Genomic DNA, 24,371 nt, shown 5'->3' on the forward strand with positions numbered 1-24,371 from the left:
GAAGAGCTGTTTAATCACTCAATTGGACTTTTCTGCCAGCATAATTTTTTTTCTCTGCAACCCACTGCTAAATTGTGCTTCCTAGCTGTTTTTTATAAAATCACTTAATCAAATCTAATTCTGATTACATCAGAGAAGGCCGGGTACCCTACACCATAAGAGGGGGTTTGAAATTTTGACTTGTCTACTTAAAGATCACCAAAATCTGATAACAAGGTCTATTACGTCCCTGGGTGGGATTGAATCACCAACCTTTAGGTTAATAGCCATACACACTAACTGATTGCGCCACAGCGACACTTTGCAAAAGTACATACTGACAAAGGCTAATAAGCATTCATCTAGAACGTTTCCTAGAAAAACTTTAAAAAGTCAATAATCTGGAGAATTTTTGTAAGAAACACATTGGTACATTCCCATGATGAGTGAGTGCTTCAGGATCTCTTGCACTTACATGGGCTATTAACCAAAAGGTTCCCACCCAGTGATGTAATTGACCTTGTGATCAGATTTTGGTGATCTTTAAGTAGACAAGTCAAAATTTCAAACCCCCTCTTATGGTGTAGGGTACCTGGCCTTCTCTGACGTAATCAGAGTTAGATTTAATTAAGGTGCACAAGGGCATAGAAGGGAGCGGTTTAAGAAAAGAGAAGTGGAAACAGACAGCAAACTAGGCTGGAGAGAGACCTGAGACAAAGAGATCTGAATTATACGAGAGCCGACCAGGGGAAACACAAATTATGCAGTCAAGTTTCCCACATTTGGGGAAATCGCAGGAGCAGCACACCCAGAGTGCAATGGGTGAGCCTTTCCCTGGGAGAAGCACCTTCCTGATCATAGTATCTCACCTGGCAGGTAAGTAGGAGTTGGGCTAGTGCTGGGGAGGGTCGCTGCTCGGGTACCCCCCTGTCAAGTGAAGGAGATCCAACTGAGGCAGCACAAGGGAACTCTCGAAAGAAGAACAAGGCTAGAGGAAGATCTGAGACAAAGAAATCTGACTTTTACCAGAGCTGACCAGAGGAAAGCACAAACACAGTACCCCACTACCACCAGGAAACATTAACGCCACTGCATCCTTGCTGCTTTCTCATGTGGAAGTCTATTTAATGTGAAAACAAGGTGATATCTAATTAGCACACAGAAAAGAAAATTAAGTGAATTTTTGAAAGAAAACAATACTGTCAATATACTATTAAAACAAATTAAAATGGTAAAAGTTATTGTACTTTAAGTAAAAATAAAAGAGCAAAAATATCAATCCCAGTTTTGGATTACTTTAATTAACAAAAAAAATGCATATAGCAGAGGATAGTTTCAATCTTTCTACCTCTGGGTTATGGGCCCAGCATGCTTCCATTGCAGTACTCTGCTGCACATGTAAGGGCAAGAGATCCTGAAGCACTCACTCATCATGGGAAAGTACCAATGTGTTTCTTCATTGGTTGATGGCAGAAACATCTTACAAAAACACTCCAGATTATTGACTTTTTAAAGTTTTTCTAGGAAACGTTCTAGATGATTGTTTATTAGCCTTTGTCAGTATGTAATTTTGCAAAGTGTCGCTGTGGCGCAATCAGTTAGTGTGTATGGCTATTAACCAAAAGGTTGGTGGTTCAATCCCACCCAGGGATGTAATTGACTTTGTTATCAGATTTTGGTGATCTTTAAGTAGACAAGTCAAAATTTCAAACCCCCTGTTATGGTGTTAGGTATTTAGACTTCTCTGATGTAATCAGAGTTAGATTTGATTCAGTGATTTTATAAAAACAGCTAGGAAGCACAATTTAGCAGTGGGTTGCAGAGAAAAAGAAATATGCTGGCAAAAAAATCCAATTGAGTGATTAAACAGCTCTTGGATGGTTTTTCACCTATTACTAAATTAAACTTGCTTCATTGGAAAGGCAGCAAGATGCATCCTCATTTCAATATCTACTGAAATAATACAGGTTGACACCAGGAAACATTAACGCCACTGCATCCTTGCTGCTTTCTCATGTGGAAGTCTGTTTAATGTGAAAACAAGGTGATATCTAATTAGCACACAGGTAAGGAATTAAGAAAATCTTTATTAAAGGGTGAAGATGTTTCTCACAAAATCGTTGCCCCAATGCATCATTGAAATTCAAGCTGGAAAGATGATTTTAATATATCACTTGTACATTTTGTATTGCTCTTCTGGTGACAATGTAGTTTGTTTTTGTCAATTACCATTTTAATAATCGGGTAAAGAAAATTAATTGGATTTTTGAAAGAAAACAATACTGTCAATATACTATTAAAACAAATTAAAATGGTAAAAGTTATTGTACTTTAAGTAAAAATAAAAGAGCAAAAATATCAATCCCAGTTTTGGATTACTTTAATTAACAAAAAAAAATGCATATAGCAGAGGATAGTTTCAATCTGCCTACCTCTGGGTTATGGACCCAGCATGCTTCCATTACAGTACTCTGCTGCACATGTAAGTGCAAGAGGTCCTGAAGCACTCACTCATCATGGGAAAGTTCCAATGTGTTTCTTTATTGGTTGATGGAAGAAACATCTTACAAAAACTCTCCACATTATTGACTTTTTAAAATGTTTCTAGGAAACGTTCTAGATGAATGCTTATTAGCATTTGTCAGTATGTACTTTTGCAAAGTGTCGCTGTGGCGCAATCAGTCTGTGTGTATGGTTATTAACTAAAAGGTTGGTGGTTCAATCCCACCCAGGGACGTAATTGACCTTGTTATCAGATTTTGGTGATCTTTAAGTAGACAAGTCAAAATTTCAAACCCCCTGTTATGGTGTAGGGTACCTGGCCTTCTCTGATGTAATCAGAGTTAGATTTGATTCAGTGATTTTATAAAAACAGCTAGGAAGCACAATTTAGCAGTGAGTTGCAGAGAAAAAGAAATATGCTGGCAAAAAAATCCAATTGAGTGATTAAACAGCTCTTCATTTTCTGGCTTTATTTTTATGCTAACAAATTTGTTCTCTGAAAAGTGTCCACAAAGCCAAGTCTCTGATTAACACCTTTGTAGGGATGGTTTTTCACCTATTACTAAATTAAACTTGCTTCATTGGAAAGGCAGCAAGATGCATCCTCATTTCAATGTCTACTGAAATAATACAGGTTGACACCAGGAAACATTAACGCCACTGCATCCTTGCTGCTTTCGCATGTGGAAGTCTGTTTAATGTGAAAACAAGGTGATATCTAATTAGCACACAGGTAAGGAATTAAGAAAATCTTTATTTAAGGGTGAAGATGTTTCTCACAAAATCGTTGCCCCAATGCATCATTGAAATTCAAGCTGGAAAGATGATTTTAATATATCACTTGTACATTTTGTATTGCTCTTCTGGTGACAATGTAGTTTGTTTTTGTCAATTACCATTATAAAAATAGGGTAAAGAAAATTAAGTGGATTTTTGAAAGAAAACAATACTGTCAATATACTATTAAAACAAATTAAAATGGTAAAAGTTATTGTACTTTAAAGTAAAAATAAAAGAGCAAAAATATCAATCCCAGTTTTGGATTACTTTAATTAACAATAAAAAATGCATATAGCAGAGGATAGTTTCAATCTGCCTACCTCTGGGTTATGGGCCCAGCATGTTTCCAATGCAGTACTCTGCTGCACATGTAAGTGCAAGAGATCCTGAAGCACTCACTCATCATGGGAAAGTACCAATGTGTTTCTTCGTTGGTTGATGGAAGAAACATCTTACAAAAACTCTCCAGATTATTGACTTTTTAAAGTTTTTCTAGGAAACGTTCTAGATGAATGCTTATTAGCCTTTGTCAGTATGTAAGTTTGCAAAGTGTCTCTGTGGCGCAATCGGTTAGTGTGTTTGGTTATTAATCAAAGGGTTGGTGGTTCAATCCCACCCAGGGATGTAATTGACCTTGTTATCAGATTTTGGTGATCTTTAAGTAGACTAGTCAAAATTTCAAACCCCCTGTTATGGTGTAGGGTACCTGGCCTTCTCTGATGTAATCAGAGTTGGATTTGATTAAGTGATTTTATAAAAAAACAGCTAGGAAGCACAATTTAGCAGTGGGTTGCAGAGAAAAAGAAATATGCTGGCAGAAAAATCCAATTGAGTGATTAAACTGCTCTTCATTTTCTGGCTTTATTTTTATGCTAACTAATTTGTTCTCTGAAAAGTGTCCACAAAGCCAAGTGTCTGATTAACATCTTTGTAGGGATGGTTTTTCACCTATTACTAAATTAAACTTGCTTCATTGGAAAGGCAGCAAGATGCATCCTCATTTCAATATCTACGGAAATAATACAGGTTGACACCAGGAAACATTAACGCCACTGCATCTTTGCTGTTTTCTCATGTGGAAGTCTGTTTAATGTGAAAACAAGGTGATATCTAATTAGCACACAGGTAAGGAATTAAGAAAATCTTTATTTAAGGGTGAAGATGTTTCTCACAAAATCGTTGCCCCAATGCATCATTGAAATTCAAGCTGGAAAGATGATTTTAATATATCACTTGTACATTTTGTATTGCTCTTCTGGTGACAATGTAGTTTGTTTTTGTCAATTGCCATTTTAATAATCGGGTAAAGAAAATTAATTGGATTTTTGAAAGAAAACAATACTGTCAATATACTATTAAAACAAATTAAAATGGTAAAAGTTATTGTACTTTAAGTAAAAATAAAAGAACACAAATATCAATCCCAGTTTTGGATTACTTTAATTAACAAAAAAAATGCATATAGCAGAGGATAGTTTCAATCTGCCTACCTCTGGGTTATGGACCCAGCATGCTTCCATTACAGTACTCTGCTGCACATGTAAGTGCAAGAGATCCTGAAGCACTCACTCATCATGGGAAAGTACCAATGTGTTTCTTCATTGGTTGATGGAAGAAACATCTTACAAAAACTCTCCAGATTATTGACTATTTAAAGTTTTTATAGGAAACGTTCTAGATGAATGCTTATTAGCCTTTGTCAGTAAATACTTTTGCAAAATGTCGCTGTGGCGCAATCAGTAAGTGTGTATGGCTATTAACCAAAAGGTTGGTGGTTCAACCCCACCCAGGGACGTAATTGACCTTGTTATCAGATTTTGTTGATCTTTAAGTAGACAAGTCAAAATTTCGAAAACCCCTGTTATGGTGTAGGGTACCTGGCCTTCTCTGATGTAATCAGAGTTAGATTTGATTCGGTGATTTTATAAAAACAGCTAGGAAGCACAATTTAGCAGTGGGTTGCAGAGAAAAAGAAATATGCTGGCAAAAAAATCCAATTGAGTGATTAAACAGCTCTTCATTTTCTGGCTTTATTTTTATGCTAACAAATTTGTTCTCTGAAAAGTGTCCACAAAGCCAAGTATCTGATTAACATCTTTGTAGGGATGGTTTTTCACCTATTACTAAATTAAACTTGCTTCATTGGAAAGGCAGCAAGATGCATCCTCATTTCAATATCTACTGAAATAATACAGGTTGACACCAGGAAACATTAACGCCACTGCATCCTTGCTGCTTTCTCATGTGGAAGTCTGTTTAATGTGAAAACAAGGTGATATCTAATTAGCACACAGGTAAGGAATTAAGAAAATCTTTATTTAAGGGTGAAGATTTTTCTCACAAAATCGTTGCCCCAATGCATCATTGAAATTCAAGCTGGAAAGATGATTTTAATATATCACTTGTACATTTTGTATTGCTCTTCTGGTGACAATGTAGTTTGCTTTTGTCAATTACCATTTTAATAATCGGGTAAAGAAAATTAATTGGATTTTTGAAAGAAAACAATACTGTCAATATACTATTAAAACAAATTAAAATGGTAAAAGTTATTGTACTTTAAGTAAAAATAAAAGAGCAAAAATATCAATCCCAGTTTTGGATTACTTTAATTAACAAAAAAAATGCATATAGCAGAGGATAGTTTCAATCTGCCTACCTCTGGGTTATGGACCCAGCATGCTTCCATTACAGTACTCTGCTGCACATGTAAGTGCAAGAGATCCTGAAGCACTCACTCATCATGGGAAAGTACCAATGTGTTTCTTCATTGGTTGATGGAAGAAACATCTTACAAAAACTCTCCACATTATTGACTTTTTAAAATGTTTCTAGGAATCGTTCTAGATGAATGCTTATTAGTCTTTGTCAGTAAGTACTTTTGCAAAGTGTCGCTGTGGCGCAATCAGTTAGTGTGTGAGGCTATTAACCAAAAGGTTGGTGGTTCAATCCCACCCAGGGACTTAATTGACCTTGTTATCAGATTTTGGTGATCTTTAAGTAGACAAGTCAAAATTTCAAACCCCCTGTTATGGTGTAGGGTACCTGGCCTTCTCTGATGTAATCAGAGTTAGATTTGATTTAGTGATTTTATAAAAACAGCTAGGAAGCACAATTTAGCAGTGAGTTGCAGAGAAAAAGAAATATGCTGGCAAAAAAATCCAATTGAGTGATTAAACAGCTCTTCATTTTCTGGCTTTATTTTTATGCTAACAAATTTGTTCTCTGAAAAGTGTCCACAAAGCCAAGTCTCTGATTAACATCTTTGTAGGGATGGTTTTTCACCTATTACTAAATTAAACTTGCTTCATTGGAAAGGCAGCAAGATGCATCCTCATTTCAATGTCTACTGAAATAATACAGGTTGACACCAGGAAACATTAACGCCACTGCATCCTTGCTGCTTTCGCATGTGGAAGTCTGTTTAATGTGAAAACAAGGTGATATCTAATTAGCACACAGGTAAGGAATTAAGAAAATCTTTATTTAAGGGTGAAGGTGTTTCTCACAAAATCGTTGCCCCAATGCATCATTGAAATTCAAGCTGGAAAGATGATTTTAATATATCACTTGTACATTTTGTATTGCTCTTCTGGTGACAATGTAGTTTGTTTTTGTCAATTACCATTATAATAATAGGGTAAAGAAAATTAAGTGGATTTTTGAAAGAAAACAATACTGTCAATATACTATTAAAACAAATTAAAATGGTAAAAGTTATTGTACTTTAAGTAAAAATAAAAGAGCAAAAATATCAATCCCAGTTTTGGATTACTTTAATTAACAATAAAAAATGCATATAGCAGAGGATAGTTTCAATCTGCCTACCTCTGGGTTATGGGCCCAGCATGCTTTCATTGCAGTACTCTGCTGCACATGTAAGTGCAAGAGATCCTGAAGCACTCACTCATCATGCGAAAGTACCAATGTGTTTCTTCATTGGTTGCTGGAAGAAACATCTTACAAAAACTCTCCAGATTATTGATTTTTTAAAGTTTTTCTAGGAAACGTTCTAGATGAATGCTTATTAGTCTTTGTCAGTATGTACTTTTTGCAAAGTGTCTCTGTGGCGCAATCGGTTAGTGTGTTCAGCTATTAATCAAAAGGTTGGTGGTTCAATCCCTCCCAGGGACATAATTGACCTTGTGATCAGATTTTGGTGATATTTAAGTAGACAAGTCAAAATTGCAAACCCCCTGTTATGGTGTAGGGTACCTGGCCTTCTCTGATGTAATCAGAGTTAGATTTGATTAAGTGATTTTATAAAAAAACAGCTAGGAAGCACAATTTAGCAGTGGGTTGCAGAGAAAAAGAATAATGCTGGCAGAAAAATCCAATTGAGTGATTAAACAGCTCTTCATTTTCTGGCTTTATTTTTATGATAACAAATTTGTTCTCTGAAAAGTGTCCACAAAGCCAAATATCTGATTAACATCTTTGTAGGGATGGTTTTTCACCTATTACTAAATTAAACTTGCTTCATTGGAAAGGCAGCAAGATGCATCCTCATTTCAATATCTACGGAAATAATACAGGTTGACACCAGGAAACATTAACGCCACTGCATCTTTACTGTTTTCTCATGTGGAAGTCTGTTTAATGTGAAAACAAGGTGATATCTAATTAGCACACAGGTAAGGAATTAAGAAAATCTTTATTTAAGGGTGAAGATGTTTCTCACAAAATCGTTGCCCCAATGCATCATTGAAATTCAAGCTGGAAAGATGATTTTAATATATCACTTGTACATTTTGTATTGCTCTTCTGGTGACAATGTAGTTTGTTTTTGTCAATTACCATTTTAATAATCGGGTAAAGAAAATTAAGTGGATTTTTGAAAGAAAACAATACTGTCAATATACTATTAAAACAAATTAAAATGGTAAAAGTTATTGTACTTTAAGTAAAAATAAAAGAGCAAAAATATCAATCCCAGTTTTGGATTACGTTAATTAACAAAAAAAAATGCATATAGCAGAGGATAGTTTCAATCTGCCTACCTCTGGGTTATGGACCCAGCATGCTTCCATTACAGTACTCTGCTGCACATGTAAGTGCAAAAGATCCTGAAGCACTCACTCATCATGGGAAAGTACCAATGTGTTTCTTCATTGGTTGATGGAAGAAACATCTTACAAAAACTCTCCAGATTATTGACTTTTTAAAGTTTTTCTAGGAAACGTTCTAGATGAATGCTTATTAGTCTTTGTCAGTATGTACTTTTTGCAAAGTGTCTCTGTGGCGCAATCGGTTAGTGTGTTCAGCTATTAATCAGAAGGTTGGTGGTTCAATCCCACCCAGGGACGTAATTGACATTGTGATCAGATTTTGGTAATATTTAAGTAGACAAGTCAAAATTGCAAAACCCCTCTTATGGTGTAGGGTACCTGGCCTTCTCTGATGTAATCAGTGTTAGATTTGATTAAGTGATTTTATAAAAAAAACAGCTAGGAAGCACAATTTAGCAGTGGGTTGCAGAGAAAAAGAAAAATGCTGGCAGAAAAATCCAATTGAGTGATTAAACAGCTCTTCATTTTCTGGCTTTATTTTTATGATAACAAATTTGTTCTCTGAAAAGTGTCCACAAAGCCAAGTATCTGATTAACATCTTTGTAGGGATGGTTTTTCACCTATTACTAAATTAAACTTGCTTCATTGGAAAGGCAGCAAGATGCATCCTCATTTCAATATCTACGGAAATAATACAGGTTGACACCAGGAAACATTAACGCCACTGCATCTTTGCTGTTTTCTCATGTGGAAGTCTGTTTAATGTGAAAACAAAGTGATATCTAATTAGCACACAGGTAAGGAATTAAGAAAATCTTTATTTAAGGGTGAAGATGTTTCTCACAAAATCGTTGCCCCAATGCATCATTGAAATTCAAGCTGGAAAGATGATTTTAATATATCACTTGTACATTTTGTATTGCTCTTCTGGTGACAATGTAGTTTGTTTTTGTCAATTACCATTTTAATAATCGGGTAAAGAAAATTAATTGGATTTTTGAAAGAAAACAATACTGTCAATATACTATTAAAACAAATTAAAATGGTAAAAGTTATTGTACTTTAAGTAAAAATAAAAGAGCAAAAATATCAATCCCAGTTTTGGATTACTTTAATTAACAAAAAAAAAATGCATATAGCAGAGGATAGTTTCAATCTGCCTACCTCTGGGTTATGGACCCAGCATGCTTTCATAACAGTACTATGCTGCACATGTAAGTGCAAGAGATCCTGAAGCACTCACTCATCATGGGAAAGTACCAATGTGTTTCTTCATTGGTTGATGGAAGAAACATCTTACAAAAACTCTCCAGATTATTGACTATTTAAAGTTTTTATAGGAAACGTTCTAGATGAATGCTTATTAGCCTTTGTCAGTATGTACTTTTGCGCTGTGGCGCAATCAGTTAGTGTGTACAGCTATTAACCAAAAGGTTGGTGGTTCAATCCCACCCAGGGACATAATTGACCTTGTTATCAGATTTTGTTGATCTTTAAGTAGACAAGTCAAAATTTCGAAAACCCCTGTTATGGTGTAGGGTACCTGGCCTTCTCTGATGTAATCAGAGTTAGATTTGATTCAGTGATTTTATAAAAACAGCTAGGAAGCACAATTTAGCAGTGGGTTGCAGAGAAAAAGAAATATGCTATCAAAAAAATCCAATTGAGTGATTAAACAGCTCTTCATTTTCTGGCTTTATTTTTATGCTAACTAATTTGTTCTCTGAAAAGTGTCCACAAAGCCAAGTATCTGATTAACATATTTGTAGGGATGGTTTTTCACCTATTACTAAATTAAACTTGCTTCATTGGAAAGGCAGCAAGATGCATCCTCATTTCAATATCTACTGAAATAATACAGGTTGACACCAGGAAACATTAACGCCACTGCATCCTTGCTGCTTTCTCATGTGGAAGTCTGTTTAATGTGAAAACAAGGTGATATCTAATTAGCACACAGGTAAGGAATTAAGAAAATCTTTATTTAAGGGTAAAGATGTTTCTCACAAAATCATTGCCCCAATGCATCATTGAAATTCAAGCTGTAAAGATGATTTTAATATATCACTTGTACATTTTGTATTGCTCTTCTGGTGACAATGTAGTTTGTTTTTGTCAATTACCATTTTAATAATAGGGTAAAGAAAATTAAGTGGATTTTTGAAAGAAAACAATACTGTCAATATACTATTAAAACAAATTAAAATGGTAAAAGTTATTGTACTTTAAGTAAAAATAAAAGCTAAAATATCAATCCCAGTTTTGGATTACTTTAATGAACAAAAAAAAAATGCATATAGCAAAGGATAGTTTCAATCTGCCTACCTCTGGGTTATGGGCCCAGCATGCTTCCATTGCAGTACTCTGCTGCACATGTAAGTGCAAGAGATCCTGAAGCACTCACTCATCATGCGAAAGTACCAATGTGTTTCTTCATTGGTTGCTGGAAGAAACATCTTACAAAAACTCTCCAGATTATTGACTTTTTAAAGTTTTTCTAGGAAACGTTCTAGATGAATGCTTATTAGTCTTTGTCAGTATATTCTTTTTGCAAAGTGTCTCTGTGGCGCAATCGGTTAGTGTGTTCAGCTATTAATCAAAAGGTTGGTGGTTCAATCCCACCCAGGGACGTAATTGACCTTGTGATCAGATTTTGGTGATATTTAAGTAGACGAGTCAAAATTGCAAACCCCTTCTTATGGTGTAGGGTACCTGGCCTTCTCTGATGTAATCAGAGTTAGATTTGATTAAGTGATTTTATAAAAAAACAGCTAGGAAGCACAATTTAGCAGTGGGTTGCAGAGAAAAAGAAAAATGCTGGCAGAAAAATCCAATTGAGTGATTAAACAGCTCTTCATTTTCTGGCTTTATTTTTATGATAACAAATTTGTTCTCTGAAAAGTGTCCACAAAGCCAAGTATCTGATTAACATATTTGTAGGGATGGTTTTTCACCTATTACTAAATTAAACTTGCTTCATTGGAAAGGCAGCAAGATGCATCCTCATTTCAATATCTACTGAAATAATACAGGTTGACACCAGGAAACATTAACGCCACTGCATCCTTGCTGCTTTCTCATGTGGAAGTCTGTTTAATGTGAAAACAAGGTGATATCTAATTAGCACACAGGTAAGGAATTAAGAAAATCTTTATTTAAGGGTAAAGATGTTTCTCACAAAATCATTGCCCCAATGCATCATTGAAATTCAAGCTGGAAAGATGATTTTAATATATCACTTGTACATTTTGTATTGCTCTTCTGGTGACAATGTAGTTTGTTTTTGTCAATTACCATTTTAATAATAGGGTAAAGAAAATTAAGTGGATTTTTGAAAGAAAACAATACTGTCAATATACTATTAAAACAAATTAAAATGGTAAAAGTTATTGTACTTTAAGTAAAAATAAAAGCTAAAATATCAATCCCAGTTTTGGATTACTTTAATGAACAAAAAAAAAATGCATATAGCAAAGGATAGTTTCAATCTGCCTACCTCTGGGTTATGGGCCCAGCATGCTTCCATTGCAGTACTCTGCTGCACATGTAAGTGCAAGAGATCCTGAAGCACTCACTCATCATGCGAAAGTACCAATGTGTTTCTTCATTGGTTGCTGGAAGAAACATCTTACAAAAACTCTCCAGATTATTGACTTTTTAAAGTTTTTCTAGGAAACGTTCTAGATGAATGCTTATTAGTCTTTGTCAGTATATTCTTTTTGCAAAGTGTCTCTGTGGCGCAATCGGTTAGTGTGTTCAGCTATTAATCAAAAGGTTGGTGGTTCAATCCCACCCAGGGACGTAATTGACCTTGTGATCAGATTTTGGTGATATTTAAGTAGACAAGTCAAAATTGCAAACCCCCTCTTATGGTGTAGGGTACCTGGCCTTCTCTGATGTAATCAGAGTTAGATTTGATTAAGTGATTTTATAAAAAAACAGCTAGGAAGCACAATTTAGCAGTGGGTTGCAGAGAAAAAGAAAAATGCTGGCAGAAAAATACAATTGAGTGATTAAACAGCTCTTCATTTTCTGGCTTTATTTTTATGATAACAAATTTGTTCTCTGAAAAGTGTCCACAAAGCCAAGTATCTGATTAACATCTTTGTAGGGATGGTTTTTCACCTATTACTAAATTAAACTTGCTTCATTGGAAAGGCAGCAAGATGCATCCTCATTTCAATATCTACGGAAATAATACAGGTTGACACCATGAAACATTAACGCCACTGCATCTTTGCTGTTTTCTCATGTGGAAGTCTGTTTAATGTGAAAACAAGGTGATATCTAATTAGCACACAGGTAAGGAATTAAGAAAATCTTTATTTAAGGGTGAAGATGTTTCTCACAAAATCGTTGCCCCAATGCATCATTGAAATCCAAGCTGGAAAGATGATTTTAATATATCACTTGTACATTTTGTATTGCTCTTCTGGTGACAATGTAGTTTGTTTTTGTCAATTACCATTTTAATAATCGGGTAAAGAAAATTAAGTGGATTTTTGAAAGAAAACAATACTGTCAATATACTATTAAAACAAATTAAAATGGTAAAAGTTATTGTACTTTAAGTAAAAATAAAAGAGCAAAAATATCAATCCCAGTTTTGGTTTACTTTAATTAACAAAAAAAAATGCATATAGCAGAGGATAGTTTCAATCTGCCTACCTCTGGGTTATGGACCCAGCGAGCTTCCATTACAGTACTCTGCTGCACATGTAATTGCAAGAGATCCTGAAGCACTCACTCATCATGGGAAAGTACCAATGTGTTTCTTCATTGGTTGATGGAAGAAACATCTTACAAAAACTCTCCAGATTATTGACTATTTAAAGTTTTTCTAGGAAACGTTCTAGATGAATGCTTATTAGCCTTTGTCAGTATGTACTTTTGCAAAGTGTCGCTGTGGCGCAATCAGTTAGTGTGTACGGCTATTAACCAAAAGGTTGGTGGTTCAATCCCACCCAGGGACGTAATTGACCTTGTTATCAGATTTTGGTGATCTTTAAGTAGACAAGTCAAAATTGCAAAACCCCTCTTATGGTGTAGGGTACCTGGCCTTCTCTGATGTAATCAGAGTTAGATTTGATTAAGTGATTTTATAAAAAAAACAGCTAGGAAGCACAATTTAGCAGTGGGTTGCAGAGAAAAAGAAAAATGCTGGCAGAAAAATCCAATTGAGTGATTAAACAGCTCTTCATTTTCTGGCTTTATTTTTATGATAACAAATTTGTTCTCTGAAATGTGTCCACAAAGCCAAGTATCTGATTAACATCTTTGTAGGGATGGTTTTTCACCTATTACTAAATTAAACTTGCTTCATTGGAAAGGCAGCAAGATGCATCCTCATTTCAATATCTACGGAAATAATACAGGTTGACACCAGGAAACATTAACGCCACTGCATCTTTGCTGTTTTCTCATGTGGAAGTCTGTTTAATGTGAAAACAAAGTGATATCTAATTAGCACACAGGTAAGGAATTAAGAAAATCTTTATTTAAGGGTGAAGATGTTTCTCACAAAATCGTTGCCCCAATGCATCATTGAAATTCAAGCTGGAAAGATGATTTTAATATATCACTTGTACATTTTGTATTGCTCTTCTGGTGACAATGTAGTTTGTTTTTGTCAATTACCATTTTAATAATCGGGTAAAGAAAATTAATTGGATTTTTGAAAGAAAACAATACTGTCAATATACTATTAAAACAAATTAAAATGGTAAAAGTTATTGTACTTTAAGTAAAAATAAAAGAGCAAAAATATCAATCCCAGTTTTGGATTACTTTAATTAACAAAAAAAAAATGCATATAGCAGAGGATAGTTTCAATCTGCCTACCTCTGGGTTATGGACCCAGCATGCTTTCATAACAGTACTATGCTGCACATGTAAGTGCAAGAGATCCTGAAGCACTCACTCATCATGGGAAAGTACCAATGTGTTTCTTCATTGGTTGATGGAAGAAACATCTTACAAAAACTCTCCAGATTATTGACTATTTAAAGTTTTTATAGGAAACGTTCTAGATGAATGCTTATTAGCCTTTGTCAGTATGTACTTTTGCGCTGTGGCGCAATCAGTTAGTGTGTACAGCTATTAACCAAAAGGTTGGTGGTTCAATCCCACCCAGGGACATAATTGACCTTGTTATCAGATTTTGTTGATCTTTAAGTAGACAAGTCAAAATTTCGAAAACCCCTGTTATGGTGTAGGGTACCTGGCCTTCTCTGATGTAATCAGAGTTAGATTTGATTCAGTGATTTTATAAAAACAGCTAGGAAGCACAATTTAGCAGTGGGTTGCAGAGAAAAAGAAATATGCTATCAAAAAAATCCAATTGAGTGATTAAACAGCTCTTCATTTTCTGGCTTTATTTTTATGCTAACTAATTTGTTCTCTGAAAAGTGTCCACAAAGCCAAGTATCTGATTAACATATTTGTAGGGATGTTTTTTCACCTATTACTAAATTAAACTTGCTTCATTGGAAAGGCAGCAAGATGCATCCTCATTTCAATATCTACTGAAATAATACAGGTTGACACCAGGAAACATTAACGCCACTGCATCCTTGCTGCTTTCTCATGTGGAAGTCTGTTTAATGTGAAAACAAGGTGATATCTAATTAGCACACAGGTAAGGAATTAAGAAAATCTTTATTTAAGGGTAAAGATGTTTCTCACAAAATCATTGCCCCAATGCATCATTGAAATTCAAGCTGTAAAGATGATTTTAATATATCACTTGTACATTTTGTATTGCTCTTCTGGTGACAATGTAGTTTGTTTTTGTCAATTACCATTTTAATAATAGGGTAAAGAAAATTAAGTGGATTTTTGAAAGAAAACAATACTGTCAATATACTATTAAAACAAATTAAAATGGTAAAAGTTATTGTACTTTAAGTAAAAATAAAAGCTAAAATATCAATCCCAGTTTTGGATTACTTTAATGAACAAAAAAAAATGCATATAGCAAAGGATAGTTTCAATCTGCCTACCTCTGGGTTATGGGCCCAGCATGCTTCCATTGCAGTACTCTGCTGCACATGTAAGTGCAAGAGATCCTGAAGCACTCACTCATCATGCGAAAGTACCAATGTGTTTCTTCATTGGTTGCTGGAAGAAACATCTTACAAAAACTCTCCAGATTATTGACTTTTTAAAGTTTTTCTAGGAAACGTTCTAGATGAATGCTTATTAGTCTTTGTCAGTATATTCTTTTTGCAAAGTGTCTCTGTGGCGCAATCGGTTAGTGTGTTCAGCTATTAATCAAAAGGTTGGTGGTTCAATCCCACCCAGGGACGTAATTGACCTTGTGATCAGATTTTGGTGATATTTAAGTAGACGAGTCAAAATTGCAAACCCCTTCTTATGGTGTAGGGTACCTGGCCTTCTCTGATGTAATCAGAGTTAGATTTGATTAAGTGATTTTATAAAAAAACAGCTAGGAAGCACAATTTAGCAGTGGGTTGCAGAGAAAAAGAAAAATGCTGGCAGAAAAATCCAATTGAGTGATTAAACAGCTCTTCATTTTCTGGCTTTATTTTTATGATAACAAATTTGTTCTCTGAAAAGTGTCCACAAAGCCAAGTATCTGATTAACATATTTGTAGGGATGGTTTTTCACCTATTACTAAATTAAACTTGCTTCATTGGAAAGGCAGCAAGATGCATCCTCATTTCAATATCTACTGAAATAATACAGGTTGACACCAGGAAACATTAACGCCACTGCATCCTTGCTGCTTTCTCATGTGGAAGTCTGTTTAATGTGAAAACAAGGTGATATCTAATTAGCACACAGGTAAGGAATTAAGAAAATCTTTATTTAAGGGTAAAGATGTTTCTCACAAAATCATTGCCCCAATGCATCATTGAAATTCAAGCTGGAAAGATGATTTTAATATATCACTTGTACATTTTGTATTGCTCTTCTGGTGACAATGTAGTTTGTTTTTGTCAATTACCATTTTAATAATAGGGTAAAGAAAATTAAGTGGATTTTTGAAAGAAAACAATACTGTCAATATACTATTAAAACAAATTAAAATGGTAAAAGTTATTGTACTTTAAGTAAAAATAAAAGCTAAAATATCAATCCCAGTTTTGGATTACTTTAATGAACAAAAAAAAAATGCATATAGCAAAGGATAGTTTCAATCTGCCTACCTCTGGGTTATGGGCCCAGCATGCTTCCATTGCAGTACTCTGCTGCACATGTAAGTGCAAGAGATCCTGAAGCACTCACTCATCATGCGAAAGTACCAATGTGTTTCTTCATTGGTTGCTGGAAGAAACATCTTACAAAAACTCTCCAGATTATTGACTTTTTAAAGTTTTTCTAGGAAACGTTCTAGATGAATGCTTATTAGTCTTTGTCAGTATATTCTTTTTGCAAAGTGTCTCTGTGGCGCAATCGGTTAGTGTGTTCAGCTATTAATCAAAAGGTTGGTGGTTCAATCCCACCCAGGGACGTAATTGACCTTGTGATCAGATTTTGGTGATATTTAAGTAGACAAGTCAAAATTGCAAACCCCCTCTTATGGTGTAGGGTACCTGGCCTTCTCTGATGTAATCAGAGTTAGATTTGATTAAGTGATTTTATAAAAAAACAGCTAGGAAGCACAATTTAGCAGTGGGTTGCAGAGAAAAAGAAAAATGCTGGCAGAAAAATACAATTGAGTGATTAAACAGCTCTTCATTTTCTGGCTTTATTTTTATGATAACAAATTTGTTCTCTGAAAAGTGTCCACAAAGCCAAGTATCTGATTAACATCTTTGTAGGGATGGTTTTTCACCTATTACTAAATTAAACTTGCTTCATTGGAAAGGCAGCAAGATGCATCCTCATTTCAATATCTACGGAAATAATACAGGTTGACACCATGAAACATTAACGCCACTGCATCTTTGCTGTTTTCTCATGTGGAAGTCTGTTTAATGTGAAAACAAGGTGATATCTAATTAGCACACAGGTAAGGAATTAAGAAAATCTTTATTTAAGGGTGAAGATGTTTCTCACAAAATCGTTGCCCCAATGCATCATTGAAATCCAAGCTGGAAAGATGATTTTAATATATCACTTGTACATTTTGTATTGCTCTTCTGGTGACAATGTAGTTTGTTTTTGTCAATTACCATTTTAATAATCGGGTAAAGAAAATTAAGTGGATTTTTGAAAGAAAACAATACTGTCAATATACTATTAAAACAAATTAAAATGGTAAAAGTTATTGTACTTTAAGTAAAAATAAAAGAGCAAAAATATCAATCCCAGTTTTGGTTTACTTTAATTAACAAAAAAAAATGCATATAGCAGAGGATAGTTTCAATCTGCCTACCTCTGGGTTATGGACCCAGCATGCTTTCATAACAGTACTCTGCTGCACATGTAATTGCAAGAGATCCTGAAGCACTCACTCATCATGGGAAAGTACCAATGTGTTTCTTCATTGGTTGATGGAAGAAACATCTTACAAAAACTCTCCAGATTATTGACTATTTAAAGTTTTTCTAGGAAACGTTCTAGATGAATGCTTATTAGCCTTTGTCAGTATGTACTTTTGCAAAGTGTCGCTGTGGCGCAATCAGTTAGTGTGTACGGCTATTAACCAAAAGGTTGGTGGTTCAATCCCACCCAGGGACGTAATTGACCTTGTTATCAGATTTTGGTGATCTTTAAGTAGACAAGTCAAAATTTCAAAAACCCCTGTTATGGTGTAGGGTACCTGGCCTTCTCTGATGTAATCAGAGTTAGATTTGATTCAGTGATTTTATAAAAACAGCTAGGAAGCACAATTTAGCAGTGGTTTGCAGAGAAAAAGAAATATGCTGGCAAAAAAATCCAATTGAGTGATTAAACAGCTCTTCATTTTCTGGCTTTATTTTTATGCTAACAAATTTGTTCTCTGAAAAGTGTCCACAAAGCCAAGTATCTGATTAACATCTTTGTAGGGATGGTTTTTCACCTATTACTAAATTAAACTTGCTTCATTGGAAAGGCAGCAAGATGCATCCTCATTTCAATATCTACTGAAATAATACAGGTTGACACCAGGAAACATTAACGCCACTGCATCCTTGCTGCTTTCTCATGTGGAAGTCTGTTTAATGTGAAAACAAGGTGATATCTAATTAGCACACAGGTAAGGAATTAAGAAAATCTTTATTTAAGGGTGAAGATGTTTCTCACAAAATCGTTGCCCCAATGCATCATTGAAATTCAAGCTGGAAAGATGATTTTAATATATCACTTGTACATTTTGTATTGCTCTTCTGGTGACAATGTAGTTTGTTTTTGTCAATTACCATTTTAATAATAGGGTAAAGAAAATTAAGTGGATTTTTGAAAGAAAACAATACTGTCAATATACTATTAAAACAAATTAAAATGGTAAAAGTTATTGTACTTTAAGTAAAAATAAAAGAGCAAAAATATCAATCCCAGTTTTGGATTACTTTAATTAACAAAAAAAAATGCATATAGCAGAGGATAGTTTCAATCTGCCTACCTCTGGGTTATGGGCCCAGCATGCTTCCATTGCAGTACTCTGCTGCACATGTAAGTGCAAGAGATCCTGAAGCACTCACTCATCATGGGAAAGTACCAATGCGTTTCTTCATTGGTTGATGGAAGAAACATCTTACAAAATCTCTCCAGATTATTGACTTTTTAAAGTTTTCTAGGAAACGTTCTAGATGAATGCTTATTAGCCTTTTTCAGTATGTACTTTTGCAAAGTGTCTCTGTGGTGCAATCGGTTAGTGTGTTTGGTTATTAACCAAAGGGTTGGTGGTTCAATCCCACCCAGGGATGTTATTGACCTTGTCATCAGATTTTGGTGATCTTTAAGTAGACAAGTCAAAATTTCAAACCCCCTCTTTTGGTGTAGGGTACCTGGCCTACTCTGATGTAATCAGAGTTAGATTTGATTAAGTGATTTTATCAAAAAACAGCTAGGAAGCACAATTTAGCAGTGGGTTGCAGAGAAAATGAAATATGCTGGCAGAAAAATCCAATTGAGTGATTAAACAGCTCTTCATTTTCTGGCTTTATTTTTATGCTAACAAATTTGTTTTCTGAAAAGTGTCCACAAAGCCAAGTATCGGATTAACATCTTTGTAGGGATGGTTTTTCACCTATTACTAAATTAAACTTGCTTCATTGGAAAGGCAGCAAGATGCATCCTCATTTCAATATCTACTGAAATAATACAGGTTGACACCAGGAAACATTAACGCCACTGCATCCTTGCTGCTTTCTCATGTGGAAGTCTGTTTAATGTGAAAACAAGGTGATATCTAATTAGCACACAGGTAAGGAATTAAGAAAATCTTTATTTAAGGGTGAAGATGTTTCTCACAAAATCGTTGCCCCAATGCATCATTGAAATTCAAGCTGGAAAGATGATTTTAATATATCACTTGTACATTTTGTATTGCTCTTCTGGTGACAATGTAGTTTGTTTTTGTCAATTACCATTTTAATAATCGGGTAAAGAAAATTAAGTGGATTTTTGAAAGAAAACAATACTGTCAATATACTATTAAAACATATTAAAATGGTAAAAGTTATTGTACTTTAAGTAAAAATAAAAGAGAAAAAATATCAATCCCAGTTTTGGATTACTTTAATTAACAAAAAAAAAATGCATATAGCAGAGGATAGTTTCAATCTGCCTACCTCTGGGTTATGAACCCAGCATGCTTTCATTACAGTACTCTGCTGCACATGTAAGTGCAAGAGATCTTGAAGCACTCACTCATCATGGGAAAGTAACAATGTGTTTCTTCGTTGGTTGATGGAAGAAACATCTTACAAAAACTCTCCAGATTATTGACTTTTTAAAGTTTTTCTAGGAAACGTTCTAGATGAATGCTTATTAGCCTTTGTCAGTATGGACTTTTGCAAAGTGTCTCTGTGGCGCAATTGGTTAGTGTGATTGGTTATTAACCAAAGGGTTGGTGGTTCAATCCCACCCAGGGATGTAATTGACCTTGTTATCAGATTTTGGTGATCTTTAAGTAGACAAGTCAAAATTTCAAAAACCCCTGTTATGGTGTAGGGTACCTGGCCTTCTCTGATGTAATCAGAGTTAGATTTGATTCAGTGATTTTATAAAAACAGCTAGGAAGCACAATTTAGCAGTGGTTTGCAGAGAAAAAGAAATATGCTGGCAAAAAAATCCATTTGAGTGATTAAACAGCTCTTCATTTTCTGGCTTTATTTTTATGCTAACAAATTTGTTCTCTGAAAAGTGTCCACAAAGCCAAGTATCTGATTAACATCTTTGTAGGGATGGTTTTTCACCTATTACTAAATTAAACTTGCTTCATTGGAAAGGCAGCAAGATGCATCCTCATTTCAATATCTACTGAAATAATACAGGTTGACACCAGGAAACATTAACGCCACTGCATCCTTGCCGATGATAACCTCAAGTTGGGTCATTCGGTGCTGCAGAGTCGTACGCACTCTTCCACCCGTTCAAGAGCTTTGGTATAACCCCATGGTTCTTAATGTGACCCCAGCATCCTCTAGGTCGTATGAGAAAATAGGATTTTAATACCTACCGGTAAATCCTTTTCTCTTAGTCTGTAGAGGATGCTGGAGTTCCCTTGTGCTGCCTCAGTTGAATCTCCTTTACTTGACAGAGATGTGCCTGAGCAGCGGCCCTCCCCAGCCCTATCCCAAATCATACTTATTTTGCATAGGAGATACCATGGTCATGCAGATTATTCTCCCAGGGTGAGGTTCATTCATTGCATTCTGGGTATGCTGACCCCTGTGATTTCCCCAAATGTGGGTAACTCGACTGCATTATTTGTGGTAGTGGGGGACTGTGTTTGTGTTTTCCTCTGGTCAGCTCTGGTAAAAGTCAGATTTCTTTGTTTCAGATCTTCCTCTAGCCTTGTTCTTCTTTCGAGAGTTCCCTTGTGCTGCCTCAGTTGGATCTCCTTCACTTGACAGGGGGGTGCCCGAGCAGCGACCCTCCCCAGCTCAAGCCCAACTCCTACTTACCTGCCAGGTGAGATACTATGATCATGAAGGTGTTTCTCCCAGGGCAAGGCTCACCCATTGCACTCTGGGTGTGCTGCCCCTGCGATTTCCCCAAATGTGGGAAACTTGACTGCATAATTTGTGTTTCCCCTGGTCGGCTCTCGTATAATTCAGATCTCTTTGTCTCAGGTCTCTCTCCAGCCTAGTTTGCTGTCTGTTTCCACTTCTTTTTTCTTGAGCCCCTCCCTTTTATACCCTTGTGCACTATCCTGACTTCTCCTCCTGTCTGCTTACTTTGTGCCTTCCAATGCACAATGCAAACTACACACCCTTTTACTTGCCTTACAGAGCAGCTCTGGAGCTGTTACAGTGCCAAGCTGCTGTAAGAAATCAGCTTGAATGCTTCAGGGGCTGGGGCATTGTCAACATGAGCCCCACACCGAAGGAGGGTGGGGGTGTTTAATGCGAACTAAGGGTCATCCAAGCGCCGCAAAAGGCCGCCATGCCCTGCATACCCCTTTTCTCTTTTCATATGCAGATGAGGGTTCCAGCCAACTTTGGCCCACTGCTTGGATGACATCACCGTATGCAAATCCATCTTCTGCAGAACTTCCCCCAGGAATGCTTGTACTAGTTGTTGCATTTGGTTTGTTGTTTGGGGGTGCTTCAGTATTAGGCAGCCTTCTGCCCTCCCATGTTCATCTGAAAATATGTGTTCTCCCTGCAGTTGTTGTCTCCAGATGAGAGTTCCCTTGTGCTGCCTCAGTTGAATCTCCTTTACTTGACAGAGATGTGCCTGAGCAGCGGCCCTCCCCAGCCCTATCCCAAATCATACTTATTTTGCATAGGCGATACCATGGTCATGAAGATTGTTCTCCCAGGGTGAGGTTCATTCATTGCATTCTGGGTATGCTGACCCCTGTGATTTCCCCAAATGTGGGAAACTCGACTGCATTATTTGTGGTAGTGGGGGACTGTGTTTGTGCTTTCCTCTGGTCAGCTCTGGTAAAAGTCAGATTTCTTTGTCTCAGATCTTCCTCTAGCCTTGTTCTTCTTTCGAGAGTTCCCTTGTGCTGCCTCAGTTGGATCTCCTTCACTTGACAGGGGGTGCCCGAGCAGCAATCCTCCACAGCTCTGGCCCAACTCCTACTTACCTGCCAGGAGAGATACTATGATCTTCACTGTTAGGGCAATCAGGATGTGGAATTCCCTGCCAGGGAAGGTGGTAATGGCGGACTCTGTAATTGGATTTAAAAAAGGAATGGATACATTTCTGAATGAAAAAGCTATCCAAGGTTATAATACTTAAAATATCAACATGGTTAATCCGGGGGTAACATGAGTTGTAGTAGCTAACTAGTCATAAAACATTATTCAGCAAGTATGTAGAATCATCACAACTTAAAACAGGTTGAACACGATGGGCAATTTGCCTCTATTCAACCTCAAAAACTATGTTACTATATGTTACTATATTACTATGTTACTGTAGTATACAGAACACCACAATGCAATGAGCAGTGATAGTGAGCACTGATGAGGATACTAGAACTGACACTGAGCAGCAAGATGCAGCACTGGACTATTAGTAATGTACTGTAGTATGCTGAGCACAACAATGCAGCACAAGACAATGAGCAGTGATACTGAGCACTGATGAGGATACTACTGAGAACTGACACTGAGCAGGAGAGACACACTACTAGTATTACTGAGCAGCAATAAGTATCCACTGATACTGAGCACTGATATTGAGATTTCCACTGAGAGAACATAGCCACGTCCTCTCCGCTCTCTCTTCAATGCACGAGTAAAAATGGCGGCAACGCGCAGCTCTTTATATGGAATCCGAATCTCGCGAGAATCCGACAGCGGGATGATGACATTTTCCCTTGTTCAGGTTTTCCGAGTCAGGCGGGAACAACCGAGCCTGCCTCGTACCAGTGTAAACCACGTGGAGTTCGTGGGGAATTCGGTTCTCGGAGAACCGAACCCGCTCCTCTCTACCTTATACCCATCAATTTTTTTTATTTTCAATCTAAGCCCCTGCAGTTTTCTGTAAGCATCTGCTTTGCTATGATGATCAACAAGTCACAAGGGCAAACACTCAGGGCTTGAGGCGTAGATCTTAGGACCAGCTGCTACAAGCATGGCAGAGGTGTCACTATCACTGGTGACACCCAGAGAGGTGGCGAGGGAGATTGTAATGCAGTGCGCGCAGATAAGCAGCGCAATGGTAAAAAGGAGGCATGGTTTCATAGGTAGGGGCGTGGCCTGGTGGCCTGAATCTACATTTTGTTGCTCCGGGTGTCCCGGGGGTTGGGGGCTGCACCGGGGACTAGTGTGTGAGCGGTGCTGGCTCCTGCACAGTGACATGGCATGGCCACTAGAGATGTGCACCGGAAATTTTTCGGGTTTTGTGTTTTGGTTTTGGGTTCGGTTCCGCGGCCGTGTTTTGGGTTCGAACGCGTTTTGGCTAAACCTCACCGAATTTTTTTTGTCGGATTCGGGTGTGTTTTGGATTCGGGTGTTTTTTTCAAAAAACCCTAAAAAACAGCTTAAATCATAGAATTTGGGAGTCATTTTGATCCCAAAGTATTATTAACCTCAATAACCATAATTTCCACTCATTTTCAGTCTATTCTTAACACCTCACACCTCACAATATTATTTTTAGTCCTAAAATTTGCACCGAGGTCGCTGGATGACTAAGCTCAGTGACCCAAGTGGCCGACACAAACACCTGGCCCATCTAGGAGTGGCACTGCAGTGTCACGCATGATGGCCCTTCCAAAAAACACTCCCCAAACAGCACATGACGCAAAGAAAAAAAGAGGCGCAATGAGGTAGCTGTGTGACTAAGCTCAGCGACCCAAGTGGCCGACACAAACACCTGGCCCATCTAGGAGTGGCACTGCAGTGTCACGCAGGATGGCCCTTCCAAAAAACACTCCCCAAACAGCACATGACGCAAAGAAAAAAAGAGGCGCAATGAGGTAGCTGTGTGACTAAGCTCAGCGACCCAAGTGGACGACACAAACACCTGGCCCATCTAGGAGTGTCACTGCAGTGTCACGCAGGATGGCCCTTCCAAAAAA

The 24,371-nt window shown here is 36.7% G+C and overlaps 4 non-coding genes across 4 annotated transcripts; 3 read left to right on the forward strand and 1 right to left on the reverse strand.

Annotated features, from left to right (window-relative positions):
- Window positions 1-700: 700 nt before the first annotated feature.
- LOC135026528 (U1 spliceosomal RNA) lies at window positions 701-863 on the reverse strand. Its single transcript, XR_010223145.1, has one exon. It is a non-coding gene; the product is annotated as a U1 spliceosomal RNA (small nuclear RNA).
- Window positions 864-20,970: 20,107 nt separating this feature from the next.
- LOC135026483 (U1 spliceosomal RNA) lies at window positions 20,971-21,134 on the forward strand. The gene has a single exon (XR_010223100.1). It is a non-coding gene; the product is annotated as a U1 spliceosomal RNA (small nuclear RNA).
- Window positions 21,135-21,286: 152 nt separating this feature from the next.
- LOC135026504 (U1 spliceosomal RNA) lies at window positions 21,287-21,449 on the forward strand. Its single transcript, XR_010223121.1, has one exon. It is a non-coding gene; the product is annotated as a U1 spliceosomal RNA (small nuclear RNA).
- Window positions 21,450-22,104: 655 nt separating this feature from the next.
- LOC135026681 (U1 spliceosomal RNA) lies at window positions 22,105-22,268 on the forward strand. The gene has a single exon (XR_010223277.1). It is a non-coding gene; the product is annotated as a U1 spliceosomal RNA (small nuclear RNA).
- The last annotated feature ends 2,103 nt before the right edge of the window (window positions 22,269-24,371 follow it).

The sequence above is a fragment of the Pseudophryne corroboree genome, unplaced genomic scaffold (assembly GCF_028390025.1).
Source record: "Pseudophryne corroboree isolate aPseCor3 unplaced genomic scaffold, aPseCor3.hap2 scaffold_445, whole genome shotgun sequence".
Classification (NCBI taxonomy): Eukaryota; Metazoa; Chordata; class Amphibia; order Anura; family Myobatrachidae; genus Pseudophryne; species Pseudophryne corroboree.